This window comes from Lactuca serriola, chromosome 4, assembly GCF_051521515.1.
Source record: "Lactuca serriola cultivar US96UC23 chromosome 4, Lser_US96UC23_V15, whole genome shotgun sequence".
Lineage (NCBI taxonomy): Eukaryota > Viridiplantae > Streptophyta > Magnoliopsida > Asterales > Asteraceae > Lactuca > Lactuca serriola.
Genome location: NC_136411.1, coordinates 285,764,500 through 285,774,576, shown reverse-complemented (window position 1 = coordinate 285,774,576; position 10,077 = coordinate 285,764,500).

The window sequence follows — 10,077 nt, the reverse complement described above, 5'->3', positions numbered from 1 at the left end:
TAAATGACCCAACAAGCTCCCCCTAAAAAGTAATTGTCTTTTCTTGTCAATCTTCAATGGGAGCTTTGGCTTCAGCTTTAATCTTTGATTTCTTCACAGCTTCAAGATGAACTTGATGAATCATCATGAATGAATTCATCTCAAGCGGTTGGGCTTTTCTTCAAGATTTGACTCTAAACGCACATTGGGTGAGGAGGCATGATGAAAAGATTCTTGAAAGATAGCACTTTCAGCTTGAGAATCTTCAGAGAGAACAACGGAGAGAAATAATCTTCTGGATCACTTCAGCAGGTTCATGGATAGCAGCAAATTGATTGAGGAGCCTTCAATGCAATCCGTCACATAATCTTGAATTTCTTGCTCCTTTGAATGCGAATTCTTCGATGCTCACGAATGAAGCTTAGGCTCAAAAATCTCGATATAGTTTCCACGAGTCTCATCTACGCCTGAAATCATTTTTGAAGACAAAACAAAACTAAAAGAAAAATTAGCACACAAAAATATTTTTGGATTTTTGATATTTTCTAAAAAATAAAACAGAAATAACACTATGTTTTTTTTTTAAATTTTCTATTTTTTTTTTAATTTTTGAATTTTTTTTTAATTCTCCCCCTAAATTTGTGCATAGAGGAAAACTATGAACAAATTTAACAAAAATAAAATGATATCTAACTTTAAGAACGATTTGGGATCAAAGGTATTTAGACAACCTTTATCCTCTTGTCGGTACCTTCTATCTTCACGTCTTTGTTTGGTCGATCGCCGGTATTGTTGTCCACTTAAACACGAAAAATTGTGACAAAATTAGGACATACTATAAGTGACAAGACAATGTGATCCTAAGTTCCTAGATATTATATCTGATCCTAAGTTTCTAGATACTATATCTTAAGGACCATTCAGCTGACGATGACCAGGGATATTGTTGTCCACCTAAATTGAGCAGCGAGATCTATAGACAATCTTTGAGCGTTCAATTTTAATTGTACTGGAACATGTTTCCTACTTCGTAATATGCCCCAATAATCAAAGACTTCCAGAGTACTCCTTACATCGGGTGAGCAGTCAATCATTAAGAGAGAAGATAGACCATTCAACTTTGGGTACGTTACGCAGACTCAGATTGCCTGTTATCACTTAATAATATCACTTCCCAAAACATCTCCCACAAGCACATCCCATAACCAGCATATTAATTTTTTTTTTTTTTTGATTTTTTAATTTCTAATTTTTGTTTTGGTTTTATTTCTCCCCCTAAATTTGTGCATACGAGAGAAATGAAAGTAAATACGCAAATTTAAACTATCCTAAAACAAAAATTTGTCTTTAAAGCGAATCAACTTTAGAAAAACTCAGGAGTATAGAGAAGAAAACTCAAACTGTGACAACCCGACACTTTTACACTAAGCAAATCGATCCATATATCTATGATCCACTTGAATTTAGCATCTTTTAATAGTATATTGAGCCCACGCTAGTGTTTTAGGCTTAATATATCATAGATATGGACCTTAGGAAGGATTAGGAAGGGTGTTGCATCACAAAATCCAGCCAAACACGCCAAGAGAGGTGTGTGCGGCCGCACACTAGTGTGTGTGGCCAAGCCAGCCGCATACCCAGCAGCAAACCCCTCCAGCCTCACACTCAACCTTATATAAAGTAGAGGACCCCCTTTCCATTCACTTTTGGCTGCATCCTTTCTCTCTCTATACTTTCTCTCTCTAGAAAGCCACCCAAGAACACCTAGAAGGCCTCCAAAACGTGAAGAACATCATCATTTAACTTGTCATAGAGGTAAAACGCTTGAATCTAAACCTCAAACTCATAATGTTCTTCATGTTCTTCATCCTATGAAGGAGTGCGGCCGCACACCTTCATCAGGTGGCCGCACACACTCATAATACCCTCCAAAGTGGGAGTAAGGCCACACAATCGACAAATGGGACTCAAACAAGGAGTGTACGGCCGCACACCCCTGTGTACGGCCGCACACTCCAGTGTGAAGCCTCACACACAAGTCTGGCCGCATACCCCGGCCGCACACTCACCTTTATGGCCATACACACACCCTAATACCTATATTTGGCCTTAAACTTGCATAGATCATTGAGTATAGAACATGGGACACTTAGTCTTAGCAATTCCAAGCTTTTTGGAGGGATTTCCCATCATGTTTAGTCATGAAACACCTTAGCTCTAACTTATATATGTGTCATCATATAATTAATAGGGACTACTTGCGTTCAGAGCATCCGTTGACACTCAGCACTTATACGGATCGCATACTCGAAACCTACAATAAACAGTGAGTTCATACCCCTTAACGAACCTTTTCAACTGTGTTTACATGTTTTAGTGGGGGGGGGGGGGGGAGGGGTACAAGTATAATGCTACAAGATTTATTATTGAATCATATGTGATTCACCAATTATCATCAAAAAGGAATTTCTCTACACTTTAACTGTCTTCCAATAAAACTGTCTTAGTTGATTGTCAAATGCATTTTAAAATAAAATTGTTATTAAACTGCTTTTAAAAATGTGTTTAAATTTACTTTTCTTTTTAAAATATATATCTACACTAATATATTTATATAAGTAAGGCTTGAAGGACTTAGGACCGATAACTCGCCTTATTTCCTATTCTTGTTTGATGTGGTCTTAGGGTATCGTTTATCCGTCCGACTGTCGTTGATTTCTTAGTTATATATCGCATGTATTTGTGTTAGATATGAAAGTCTACATCATACCCAATACCTTTGTTATTCAAAGGCAAGAAATCATACACTCTAGTTAGCTATAATAGGTATAGCTAAGACCATTACTCGTTATCTCCACTACTACTATACTCACTGTAACGACTATCATTACAAGTTAATACTCGTATAAGAGAACACTCTATGAACTATACAAAAGATTACTGCACTATAACACAAGAGAATACGCTAATCCCGAGTATAACACACTATCTCTCTATAAGACACCCTACTGCGCTTATACCATGTGACCAGGGCTTTCCGGAAGGAAAGCAACACTACGCGTATAGATCTATATGGGGCAGACACTACTACATCCCGACTGTTAACTACAGTCCGAGCTGACCAGGCCCGGGGGTGGCACTACTTCACTACACTACGTATGACTGGGAAGGTCATCGGGTTCTCTGCTACCATAAAATTGGTCATATGAAGGGTTAAACCTATATTCAAACAAATACACTAAGACTAAAGTTTAAGCTAACATCCCTAAGTAAATACATATCTATTACCAATGGAAGTTTGCACCGCTACTACTGTCAACAGGCGTAACTGCTCTTCTTCTATGTTACCTACCTGGGATTTAATACCATACTTTTGCAACTGAAGGTTTTCAATGATAATACTTACACACGACTCAAAGGAATTATATTACATTGTACTTTTCTGGAAAATATAGGATTTTCTAGGGATTTCTACTACTTGTAAACATAAATTTCAGATTTTATACTATAAGTTTGCAAAACACATTTGTACAACAACGACACCAAATTCTTATGATAGACAGGTACAGGTGCATCCTTTTGGAGAAGATGGAGCATACAAGACCCCTCTCTTATTTTTGATATACTTTTGGTGTCTCTTGAAACTTTACAGAACACGCTTGTAATTAAACTCACTATGTAAATGAAATGGTTGTTGTCTCTTGTTTTTACTAATATGCAATTGTTATGATATTGTACATGACGTCCTCCACCCCATAACGTATTCCGCCGTTATCGGTTTTGGGGTGTGACAGATTGGTATCAGAGCATTGTTTATAGTGAATCAAGTATATCAACCTATAAAAGATATACGAACTATAAACGCTTCGGGACTAAAACACTCTGACCAAGAATATATACTTCTAAATACTAAAATATTTAATTAAGTATATATAAACACTCACCACTACAGAAGGGCCAGTATCATACTAGAACAAAACAAAAGTATTAAGATTGTTGAACAACACGATTAAGCTTAGAGACATATATTCACACCTAGGGGGATGTAGCCTAATCAACTACATTTATCCAGGAGTGACTAGCATGTGCCTAAGGGTGATTGTGGTGTTGCAACAAGTCTAAAAACATACCAACACTACCACAAGAACGTCAGAACAAGAATACTGTAGGAGTATTCTGTATACTACTAACTACATATGTGATAACTAAAAGGGTCGTTACTGGTAGGACAATAGTTGCTAAGTGGATACACCACGGTTACATGTGACTAGGGCACTATAGACTCAAAATCTGTGGCCTTTACTTCATTTCCTGTTCGTGTTTGATTGGGGATCTGAAGTTAGGGTTGCTTATTCGAAGGACTATCTTGCTTCGGTTACATGTAATTGGTATGCACTACGCAAGTATTGGGTCGACTAATAAAGATTCATCTTATAAGTATCCTAGATTATTACGTCTATTAACTTTCCTTCCCCCTTTCTCGCGTAGATAGCATGGTTGGCTTCCACCATCCCAGCGATCCGTATTATCCAAACCAGGGCAATGGGGGATGGCTCGATGAGGAGTCAGACGATGATCACCCGATCCCTTTAGATGATCATCATGCTGAAGGCTTCTCAGATAGCTCCAGCTCCGAGCCAGAAGTTATTAACCTGCCCCCTGAAGCTCCGAACCCCAACCCCCGTCCGGAATTTCAGGGTCCCACTCTTATGTGGGCCATATCCTTGAACCGATGGAGCGAGGAGCAGGGCCAGCCTTTACCTTACAATGGAGACCGAAGCTTCTACAACATAAGCGAGGGAGGATCAGCGGACCGAGTTTTGCCCATCATGGTCCGAAGGATTGCCAGGAATGTCGAGTAGGGTTAAGCAGCCACAGGCCGAGTTGTAGAAGTGGATGCCGACTCGAATCTCAACACTGTTCGCATCCGCCAACTTAAAGAAACTATGGATAGGACAAGGAGGACCAACGAGGCTCTGCAGCAACAGCTAGCTGCATCCCAAGCCGAAGTTCGGGAACTCCGAGCACATCAAAGGACCCATGAGCGACATCTTCAGGAAGTTATGCGTCAACTAGCTGATCTGAGGGTTCGCCCAACGGGTGCCCGTCGCCCGTAGAAGATGTCAAATCATCTCACTGTTTTATTAAAGGACTAGCCTTTTCTTTCTAAGCTCAATGGAGCACTTGTCTGTGAACATTCCTAGCTTTGAAAATACTCTAATTAGGCCTCTAGACTGCCAACAATTTTCTTTATGGTTTGATGTAAGACCTACTGTTAGGTCACTTTTCATGAACTTGTATTACATCATTAATGCCAGTAAATTGGCAGTTAACTACTCTATTGCTATGACTTTGTTTCTGGTCTTTGGACTATGTTGATTTAGTCCGTAAAAACATTCCTATCATATTAGCAATAGACTCTTACTATTGCTATCATTTCTATGAACATTCAGTAAAAGATGCCTCCTCGCAAACGTCCAAATAGAGGCAGACCAACAAATCAAACCCCTCCCCCACCACCTCCTCCTCCGCAGTTCAATGCAGTGCTGTTTCAAACAGCTGTGACGGCAGCCATGGCTCAAATGAACTCTGGTGATGCGAGCGGTGGCAACTCTAGATTTGGTGAAGTCCATCAAAGAGTGCAGGGATGTACTTATAAGGACTTCATGAACTACAAACCTACCTTCTTCGATCGTATCAGAGGAATCCTAGCATTCTCTCAGTGGTTCGAAAGAACTGAGGGTGTCTTTGAAATGTGCTCATGCCCCGAGGAGAGCAAAATTATGTACGCTACTGCCACCCTCAATAACAGGGCGCTGACATGGTGGAACGGCCATGTCAGTGAACTCTTTTTGGTAATAGCCAACGCCATGGGCTGGGACACACTGAAGGACCTCATGAGAGGGGAGTATTACCCTTGGGGCGAAGTTCAGAAACTTGAGGAGGAACTCTGGAACCTCAAGACGAAAGGGACCGACATAACATCTTACACAGCTAGGTTCTGCGACTTGGCGGCTATGTGTCCCAACATGATCCCTTCGGAGAGCAAGAAGATTGAACGATACATTTGGGGTTTAATGCCACCGTATCAAGGAAACATTCTAGCCTCACGCCCTACGACCTTTGACAGCGCCAAGGAATTGGCCCAGAGTTTAATCAATCATGAGGTTTCTTCCACTCCAGCAACAACAACTACAACTGCCAACGCATCACCCAAATCAATTGACAAAAAGAGGAAGCATTGGGATAAGAAGGGCAAGAAAACTCAAACCTCCTCCAAGGATCAACAAATTGTGGCTGTCCATGCTGCCACCACTCCTGCTACTCCTGCACCGGCAAAAGCTTATGTTTGGAATCTGCCCAAGTGTCCCAAGTGCCCCTTCCACCATAATGGCCCCTGCCGTGAATTGCAATGCACCAACTGCGGTCAGAAGGGCCTTATTGTCCGGTTTTGAAGAGCCCCACCCAAACCTATCTCACAAGTCCCCAGTTCGGGAGTGACCCAGACCTGTTATGGCTACGGTGAAGCGGGCCATTTAAGAAAAACTGTCCGAAGGCTGGGAATGCGGGAGGAACAGGAAGACTACTTGCTATTGGCCACAACGAAGTAGTAGCGGATCCCGCAGTAGTCATGGGTACGTTCCTTCTCAACAACTTTTATGCTTTTGTCCTATTCGATAGTGGTGCAGAAAGAAGCTTCATAAACCAAAACTTTAAACACTTACTTAAACAATCCCCACAACCACTAAAAGAAGCATTCGTCCTAGAAATGGCTAACGGAAGGACCGAAAGCTCTAACGAAATTTACATAGGTTGTACCCTCATGTGTCACACCCCCGAACCAGACGGCGGAAACGTCTGGGGGCTGTTGTGACTCAATTGAATACCATCACAATGAATATACATGAAACATAACATCATTCATCACCAAGCATTTGAATATTACAACTGATAGTGTTTACATCCATTACATTGTTCCATAATATTACATGCCCAAAAGTAAATTGTTCATTACTAATTAAACAACAGCAAAACGTCATAGAGTACAATTCTTCCTTCACTTTATCTGTTACCTGAGAATACAAGTATTTTGAAAAACGTCAACATATGAAATGTTGGTGAGTTCATAAGTAATGTTTGAAATCCAATGTTTTGTATTGTTTTGAAAACCACCAGAAAATACGATATTTTCTGAAAATAGTATAGTATAAAAGGTGTGAAGATCCATAAGTATGCTTGTTTGTTTCTATAAATGTAAGTGTACGATTTGTAAAACTCGATATGTAGTTCGTAGGTGTAATAATTGAAAACCCTAGGAAAACCCGACGTTTTCCTATCACTTCGCCTTAATTAGTTTATGTGTTGTTATTTCGTTACGACAGGTGTATTCGTTGAGCTCCGGATACGTTGGATTAATTGTGGATTGTGAATTGTTGTAACGTACATTAATGAAAATGACCAGTTGACAACCGTACAAACGATCCCTTAGGCGTCGCTTGCACTAATTCACTTAACCCAACCACCCGGACTCATGTAGCCCCACGACCGAGGGGAAAAAGAGGGTGCGAAGCCCCCGGTAATTCCCTACGTCGTTCAAGGCTATCGTGAATGCGAAGGGCCCTTAGCCCAACTCGCATTGGTGAATTCTCGACTTCGCTAGCAGTACCGAAGGACCCTTGGGGACCAGCAGCACGTTTGCCATTGAAAGTCCTTTTACACGGAATTAAGTCGTATTAGACCCAACTACATGTAAGCAAATTTCCTTCGGGCCTAAAGATCATGTCATTAGGCTAGCTAGGCCCAACAAGCATGATTTGAAACTTTTGGGCCCAAGGACGGTGTATCGACGTCTGGTGTATTCCCGCGTGTGTATCGAGTTTCCGAGATTTCCATGTGTGTATTGAAGTATCGTCGCGTTAGTAGATTCGGATTTGTTATTGATTCGAGACCGAATCGATTCGTTTGGTAACGATTTTTGGTGTTGTAGGTGTATTGTAATTTGCCGATACTCGAGGTACTAGCATTTCATCGTGTCGAGTTCATTGCTTAAGACATTAGTCTTTTACATTTTTCAGAACCTTCTTTTTAAAATGAATTTACACTTTTTCACCCTTATATAAAATAATTTATATTTTAGTCCCTAAGCCATTTTTCTTGGCACTTTAGTATCAAAACTTGTAGAAAAAGTATTTTTCAGCTCAAAGCTTTTTGAAAAACAGTTTTAGTCCCTCAAAATGAAATTTTTCGGCTGGAACCTTCATTTTCGTAAATTTTACACTTTTGGCCCAAAATAGAGAATTTTTGCATTTTTGGTCCCTTTTAAATGTAAAAAGCATTTTTAACCTTTGAAATGGACTTGGGACACTAGTAGTCCCCTGTTTTATAGAAAATTGCATTTTCAGCCCCTAAACTTTGAAATTTTCGCATATTGGGCCTTATTGGGCCGAAAAGTTCTCTTTTAGCCCATTAAGTTTAAAAATTTACATTTTAATCATTCTAAAGTGTAAATTTCTGGAAAATTCCTTTATGAAACTGTTTTGACACATATTAACCTCCAGAATTTGTATTTTGACATTTTGAGCCCTTAAATTTCATATTTTTAGCCTTTTAAGTCCAAAAATGTGATTTTTAGCCCAAGATGTTCATCTAAACCCACTTGGTTATTTTTCTAGTAATGACTTATGTATAATGATATGTTTTAGCACTTGATTCATGCATCATAATACAAATCTGGATTTTTAGATCCTTTTGACTAGTTTCAACACCATAAACACACAAAAGTATGTAAATAAACATAGAAATCATACAAGGCATACACATAATGATAGATCTACACATTTTCTTGTATTCTCCCCCCACAAAACTTATAAAAACCGAAAATAAGGGGGTATGAAGCTCACCTTGGGTGTGGTTTCGGTTTTGGAGAGGATTGGAAGAAGTTTGAGGTGATTCTAGGATGCAAGATCATGATTTTTGCATGGATTAGGAAGTGATTTTTGATAAAACAAAGAATCTAGATCATAGATCCAAGCATAACCTTACCTTAGATGAAGAGTTTGTGGAAATATCCCCTTGAAAACCTTCTAATTTTCGAGATCTTGATGAAGAATGGAGGGAGTTTTCTTGAGAGAGAGTTGTGAGAGAATTGTGTGTGTGTGTGTAATCGGCCGAGAGTGAGAGAGGGAGAGAAGAAGAGGGTGGTTTGCATGGAGAAATGAGACTTGCATGGATGTTTGGGGTGTAAAGGCTTGGATATCCCCCATACAAAAGTGAGGTGGCATGAAGAAGTCAACCCCCCCCCTTTTCTTCTTGGATTTGGGCATTGGGCCGAGAATTTGGAAGGAAAAAGGGTTTTTGGGCTTTATTGCCCTCATGCCCATATAGAAGTTAAGTTGGATGATTTTTTACCTAAAAAAATATAATATGATTTTTACACTTTGGAGGGCTAGTTTAGGTTAATCATGGTTCAAAATTATTAATTTATTTCATTCTAGGCCCAATATGGCCCAAAATGTTGAAATAAATGGATGCGGGTCCAATTAGAGCCCATTTAAAGGTTCTAATCCCATGATAGTCAAATTGGAGGCTTATTGGCCCAATGAGTCCAATAAGGAAGTCCTAGTCCCAAAATGGACCTAACAAGAACTTCTAGGGTTTCCAATTGCTTGTTGACTATTTGTAGCACTTGTATGGTGTACTTGTTTGAAAATTAGGTGTCATAGAGTAAGCATCATACATGCTCTTTGAGTTTTTGATTCTACATTTAACTTGATTGTAGAGATTACATGACACAAAATTTCTAGTTGTGACTGTTGGATTAATGTCTAAGTCCATAACTATAATTGGTAAGACTTGACCCGACCCGGCATGGTCCATTTGGGTTGCATACCATCATGCACTTGGATAGACTATAATGAGAGAAATAAGACACTTATGGTTATTAATATATTATAAGTTCTAGTATATTAATAATAAGAATAATAAGATTATTTAATTAGTATTGATCAAGAATTAATCTAGGATTAATTAAGTGATCAAAAGAAGACTAATTAAATATATGGGTTGATTGTGTAAATCATCCATACTTGTATAGTGGGC